The sequence below is a fragment of the Apteryx rowi genome, unplaced genomic scaffold, assembly GCF_003343035.1.
Source record: "Apteryx rowi isolate R43461 unplaced genomic scaffold, aptRow1 scaffold_54, whole genome shotgun sequence".
NCBI lineage: Eukaryota > Metazoa > Chordata > Aves > Apterygiformes > Apterygidae > Apteryx > Apteryx rowi.
The window spans coordinates 2,687,175-2,693,174 of record NW_020450805.1 but is presented as its reverse complement, the minus strand read 5'-3'; positions in this window follow the sequence as shown (position 1 = coordinate 2,693,174).

Here is a 6,000-nt window from a genome sequence, read left to right as displayed (position 1 = left end):
AGCATATTTGGGGTCAGGAGGGGAGTTTGTTTCCATGTCTCAGATATCAAAATAGGAATTGCTTGTAGTTATCACTCATACAGACACACAGTGAATGCCATTCTCAGAAAGAACTGAAGGAAATGAAATGAAAACACAGTGAAAAGAAATTAAGTACTGTATTGCAATACACTTTGGTAATCCTGATCAGTGGAATAGCTCCTTGAGTTTTACAACATGGCAGAGGCTAGTGTAGTCCCTACAGTCCCAAGTATCAGAAGAATTAGAAAGTGTCATAAAAGTACCCCCATCCTCTTTTTCCCACAAGGGAAATTCTTTTATCCTTATCTCTAAACAGACAAAGTATCCAATCGACTGTGACTCATATTAGAAAGCTATAAGAAATGCAAAAATATACTGTGTTTTCACCTGACTGGCAAGGAGGCCAAGTGCTACTGCTATTTACCAGCAGTCTCCAAGCTTCTTCCAGGCCACCGATTAATGAAAGAAAATAATTCCTCTGGATACTGCTTGAAGAAATGCTTACTGAAAAAATGCAATGCAACATAATGCAAAGCAGAAAGCACATATAATTAGGGATGAAGCAAAACTGATTTTAATAGATTAGCAACGATCAGCTAAAACTCCACTTCAGCCCATCTGATTTTCTTTCACCGCACCAACCCAAGAAGCAAACTTGTTGATGTTTAAAGCAAAACAAACAGAGATGTCATACTACAGTTAAGACTGTCTTCTATTATCTATTTCTCACTGCAGTTTCAGTACTGTTATAAAAGACAGAGAGAAGGGCAGTCCTTGTTTTTATTGGTCATTGTATTTGGGGGGCTTTGTGCTGAACAATATCAGAAAATGAAAAAAAAAAAAAAACCCTAGAGAGCAAATATGCTCTTTCCAGATTTGCAAAATGCAAAGATAAATCTAGCTTCAGATAACTGTACTTTGTTGATTAGACACATCTGTCAGGATGCAGGGTAGCGGCAAACATAGGTGCACAACTAGCACCATGTTCTATCCTTCTAACCAGCCAGAAAACAGCATTATCACAAAGAAATACCAATCTGAGAACTACATTAACAGCACAGATGCCTAAGTGAGCACTCTTCTCAGAAATACTCAGAGGAGTTAGATGACTGAAAGCCTCCAGAAGTGAAGGGCTTTGAGGCAAATCCAGCTGATATATTTGTTATATGGTGCCGGCATAATTTCCCCTAATGGCTAGAGAAAAGGGGAAGCATGAAAAGGGTCAGTTGGGAATGTGTGTGCATGTGGGGGAGGGGGGCAAAGAAAAGGCAAAACTAGCTGAGAACAGGCTCCATTTAAATTGCACACAGACCTCACACAAAGCACAGAGAACTGGTCAGTAGATTGAAGCCATCTGGCTGGAGCAACCATAAGAGGAAAACCCTGCTGGAGATCTCTCCATCACATCCCATGATGGTCCAACTTCAGAGCACAATATGGACTTCCCTGACTCCAAAGTCATGGAACTAAAAATGGGGAGAAGAGCAAAAGGACTGCATAATTCACCGTTCTGACAGAGCCTCTATGGTCCTCGCAAAGTATAAATCCAGTTGGCACTCTCTCCAGCAAAAGATTTCAGTCCAGACTCTATGCCTTATTATGAAAATCCCATTTCACTTTGACTCATTGCTGGAACAGGCTGTGGAGCCCGTTTTGTGCTCAGACCGCTCAGTGTAAATCCTGACCTGAGTGCTGGATGTGGCTTCTCCTTATGATCAGGAGCCGAGGCTGTGGATCCTCCTGTGCTTAGAGACTGTGAACGTGAAGCTTATTGATGTCCAAAACAAGTTTTCAGTGAAGTAGTTTCTACAGCAATACATCAGTTTGCCAAAAGGAAAGACTGGGGATCACTGCTTTTGCCCGCAATGTCCCATTGCCTCCCTGGTAAACTTCAGGCTTTGGTGGTAACATGAGAGAAACTGAGTCATGGCGATGCATGCTGCAGTCAACAGCACAAACCCTGACACAGACAGCTGGCTTCGGACTTTCAAGACTCCCCAGAGAAAGATCACTCCAGGGCTGTCCCCATTTGAATGAACCAGAGGACTCCTGGTCACCTCCTGCTCATCCTTGCCATTTACAAGCACACCTGTTGTTGAAGTCAAACTAAGCATTTGTCACAACCCAGCCTGGAAATGTCTAAAGACACAAGCGTAGCTTTAYAGGCCAGATAATTCTTCTCTCTTCATTTAATGCAAATTAACATTGCTTGTGTTTCGGTCAAACTGATATCTAAACACATAGTATTATGGTAGCCTTTGTGCCAACTATCGCTTACAAACTCAATGTTTTTCACTGTTTGTTTTTTTTTTAAAGTCCCTCCTTCACCTAGGTTGGGAAAAAAAGACACTTAACATCTGGAAGAATTAAAGCTACTGGAAGTTTGCCGGTCTGATTGCCATGGTGTTGTTACAGAGTTTTTGTTCCTTCTGATTCTCCCATACAGCCCAAATATTAATTGCCAGAGATCAAATCTCAGTGCAAGCAGTTCAGTTGTTTTCCATCATTTTGACTTGCCCATATGGAAAACTTTCAAAATGTCAAAAGCCATTACCATTTTTTTAAACACTAAAAATCTCAGAACTTATCATTTTTGTATCTGGAAATAAATTTAAGTGATCTTAAAGGTTTTTCCTTCTAACAAATGCCTTCACTGAGGTATTTCAGTTGGTGTCAGCAATGCCACAGATACTGGCTATAAGAACTCTATCAGCTGAAACATATAAGGAGCAGGGGTGAAACAGAACTGAAGCTCTATTGAAAAAGGAAGTTGGATTAATTTCCCCACAGGATTTCTCTTGTTTACACTTAGCTTGAAGTCTTGGAAGGAAACATAATGAAATTATTACTTGGTTATTTTACTTTGAAAATAACCATATCCACTGGAGGAAAAAAAAATTGAAAACACAAACAAGTTATTTTCAAGTGAGTTGCTCATTCTCCTACCAGACTGCCATCTCTTTCCCCTTTTCCCTGTTCYCTTTGCAGTGTTTCCTTCTTCCCATCTCCAACCCCTTTTTCATCCCCCTCCACACCTCAAGTTATTAATTGCTGTCCCGATACCATTCTCTTCCACCTTGTCAAGTCTGTTTCATAAGCTGGTTGTCACTTCCTCATCGACACAGGCATTTGGGGTAAGCTGTTGATTGAATGAGCAGGCCTTTCTTGGTCAGAAGCATTTGGCTACTCTCTACCAGGACACCTGATTCACCTATACAAGATGAACCTTGCAATAGCATCTGAGCCCTAACAGACTCATGACACTTGACAACCTTCAGAAAGGCTTCTGTACTGCGGTGGCTCTGAATGGCTGAGTATGAAGAACTGCATTTTTGGTGCAAAGTGATTGTTAGTTATTCCCCTCCCTTATTCAGACTTAAGGAGGTTTTGTCACTTTTGTTTTTTTAAAACCAGCAGTTTACTTTGAATCATCCAGATACCTTTTGTGTAACTATGCTATTGTAATGCACTTTTTGTAAGTACGGACTATGTGACAGGATAAATCTGTGAACTTGTGTCTTTCTTGCTACAACTGAGTAGCCCCAGAACAGTTCTCAGGATCTGTGGTATTTAATATATGTACATGGCTAAAAAGTCATTTTTAAGAGCTCAGTGAATTTCCTAGTTTAAAATCCTGGATGATCACTTGTCAGTCTTGAACACATTTCTATTGCTTTTGATCACCCAACATCCAATTACAAGCTATAATAATAGTTTTAGACATTTTGCAACCTACTTGTCGCCAGATTCAGAAGGTTTCCTATTTTTTCACGGAGGGGGAGGGGAAGTAGGCTGTTGGATGCAAATAGTGACCTGCAGTGACCCCTTCTGGAAAGCACCAAAAATGTAGCACTGGAAACAAACCTGTACTGGTCTGAGGGAGCGTGTGGGAACTACATGACCTCATAGCTTTTTCCATCTCAATTTCTATGACTTTCAATCATGTTTGACTGGAACAGCCTCAGCCTTCATAAGATCTTTGCACGGGTAAGCTCTGCAGCAGATATATACATGTCATGCATTAGTATCCAATAGACCAGAAAAGGCCCAAAGGACCAGAAAAGTTTCTTTGTAGGTAGAAGCAGAAAGTAGTARTATGTTATAGTGAATAAGGAAACAAGCAAAACATATTCCATTTTTCAGATAAGAACAAAAAACAGAACAAATTAGTGTGAAAAGGAAAACAGAGATTTACAGAACATCCACGATGTCTGGTCCCAAAGCAGTTTAAACAAGGGAATACCATTTCTTTGAGAACAGTACCATAAGATCCTTAGACGCCATAAACCATTAAGACATTAGTTTCTCATCTAGAAAATGATACTTCCTTGCTTGTGACCAGCCCCACTCTTTGGAGCACAAGTTTAATATTAATTCAATAGGAAAAGCATTCATTCCTGAATGACCAGTGACATCCCATTCCATTCCTTGGAAGTGTCTCATCCAGTTCAATCTAAACTGGACCCTATGTAGTGCTGACAAATCGGAGACTACGGCTGAACAGACTTATGGAAAGAAAGTTACTTTCTTTTCTCTCTTTTGTACGTGGATGTAGTATTCAGCACTATTTTTCTTTTCCTCTGAATACAAGGGCTTGATGAAAAAAACACATTCAAGAATATCTGTAAGAAATCAGAAATACGACAAATTTCCAAACTTGGAAAGGGATGACGGGCTTCAACCCAAACTGGCACATGCTTTGTTTGTCTCCTTGGGACTTGATGGTCTACATTGCTAATAGTTATTGTAGAAAATACCCACAAGGCAAAGAAAACATCTTGGGGGAAGAGAGGATTCATTCTACCCAGAGACTCCAGTTCTTTAGGAAAGCAACTACTTTCCTTCTTTGCATTAAATTATGTATCACTTAAATTCCTTTAGGGACAGAATTTGGTGGAAAGCAGGGAGAGCAAGTGGAGTACTTGTGTCTGAACTATCACCAACATGGTAACTTCCTTCTGTCAGACTACAGGCTCTCCCATAGTGCTGCTGAAACACCTTCATCAAAAGTCAAATGACACTGAGAAATTCTTGAACGGCCCCGTAACACTTCTCTGTCTCTTCATCTTTGTCACAGTGAGCCACCATTGTGCAACCAACTGCTGGTTTCCATCCCATTGGAAACACTCAGCCCTTTAGTTTTCCCTATCACATGAGACAAGCCAGCCAGAAGAAATTGGATTTAATTTAAGCCATTGAATAAACTCTCCTGTCAGGTTGTCGCAGCCAAACTCCTTTAACTAGGATAAAACTCTCTATATAACAGAAAAAAAATCATAAAAATGTGATGTCACTATATCGCTTTGCCTAGCAATGTTTCTTCTCCTCATAAGGAAGTTATCCCTAGATAAATATTTTGTAAATATTTTGTTTGGCTCTCATTTTTAAGCTTTTGGACAAGCTAAAGATCATCCTGCTTCTAGAGACGGCTATATAGCATAATGCAGCAAGAGAGAAAAAGGTCTTTCCGGCTAGCATTCTTGCTTGTTCTGTACCTGAGATGGCCCTGTTTTCATTGCTTGGCACAGTGCACGAGAGCCTGGATAGAAGCTCTGCATTCGTTCCTACTTCTTTGGGAAATCCCAGTGTTGAGTGCTTAGAACTGCCATGGAAGAGATTTGCATTAATTTTCTGTTCAGCTCTCCTGTTCTGCAAGCTCATGGAATGATCACACCACTTGAACAACCTCCCTGGTTGTATCAAGAACTACATGAAGAAATAAAAACTTTAGTCYCACTGTCTGCGAGAGGTATGTATTTTCAAATGGGGTTGTAAAAAGTGTAACAAACCAAAGGAAGGAGGTGGAACACATCCTGGAGTAGCAAGATCACATTTTGCTTTATATTGTTGCATTTTATATTTACACCACTATATTTTACATCACATTTTAGCTAGAAACTTAGAAAAATGCACAGAGGTCTTGCATGAACACTGTTGATCACTAAAGCAAGAGAATAGCATGAATGATCACCGATGCAC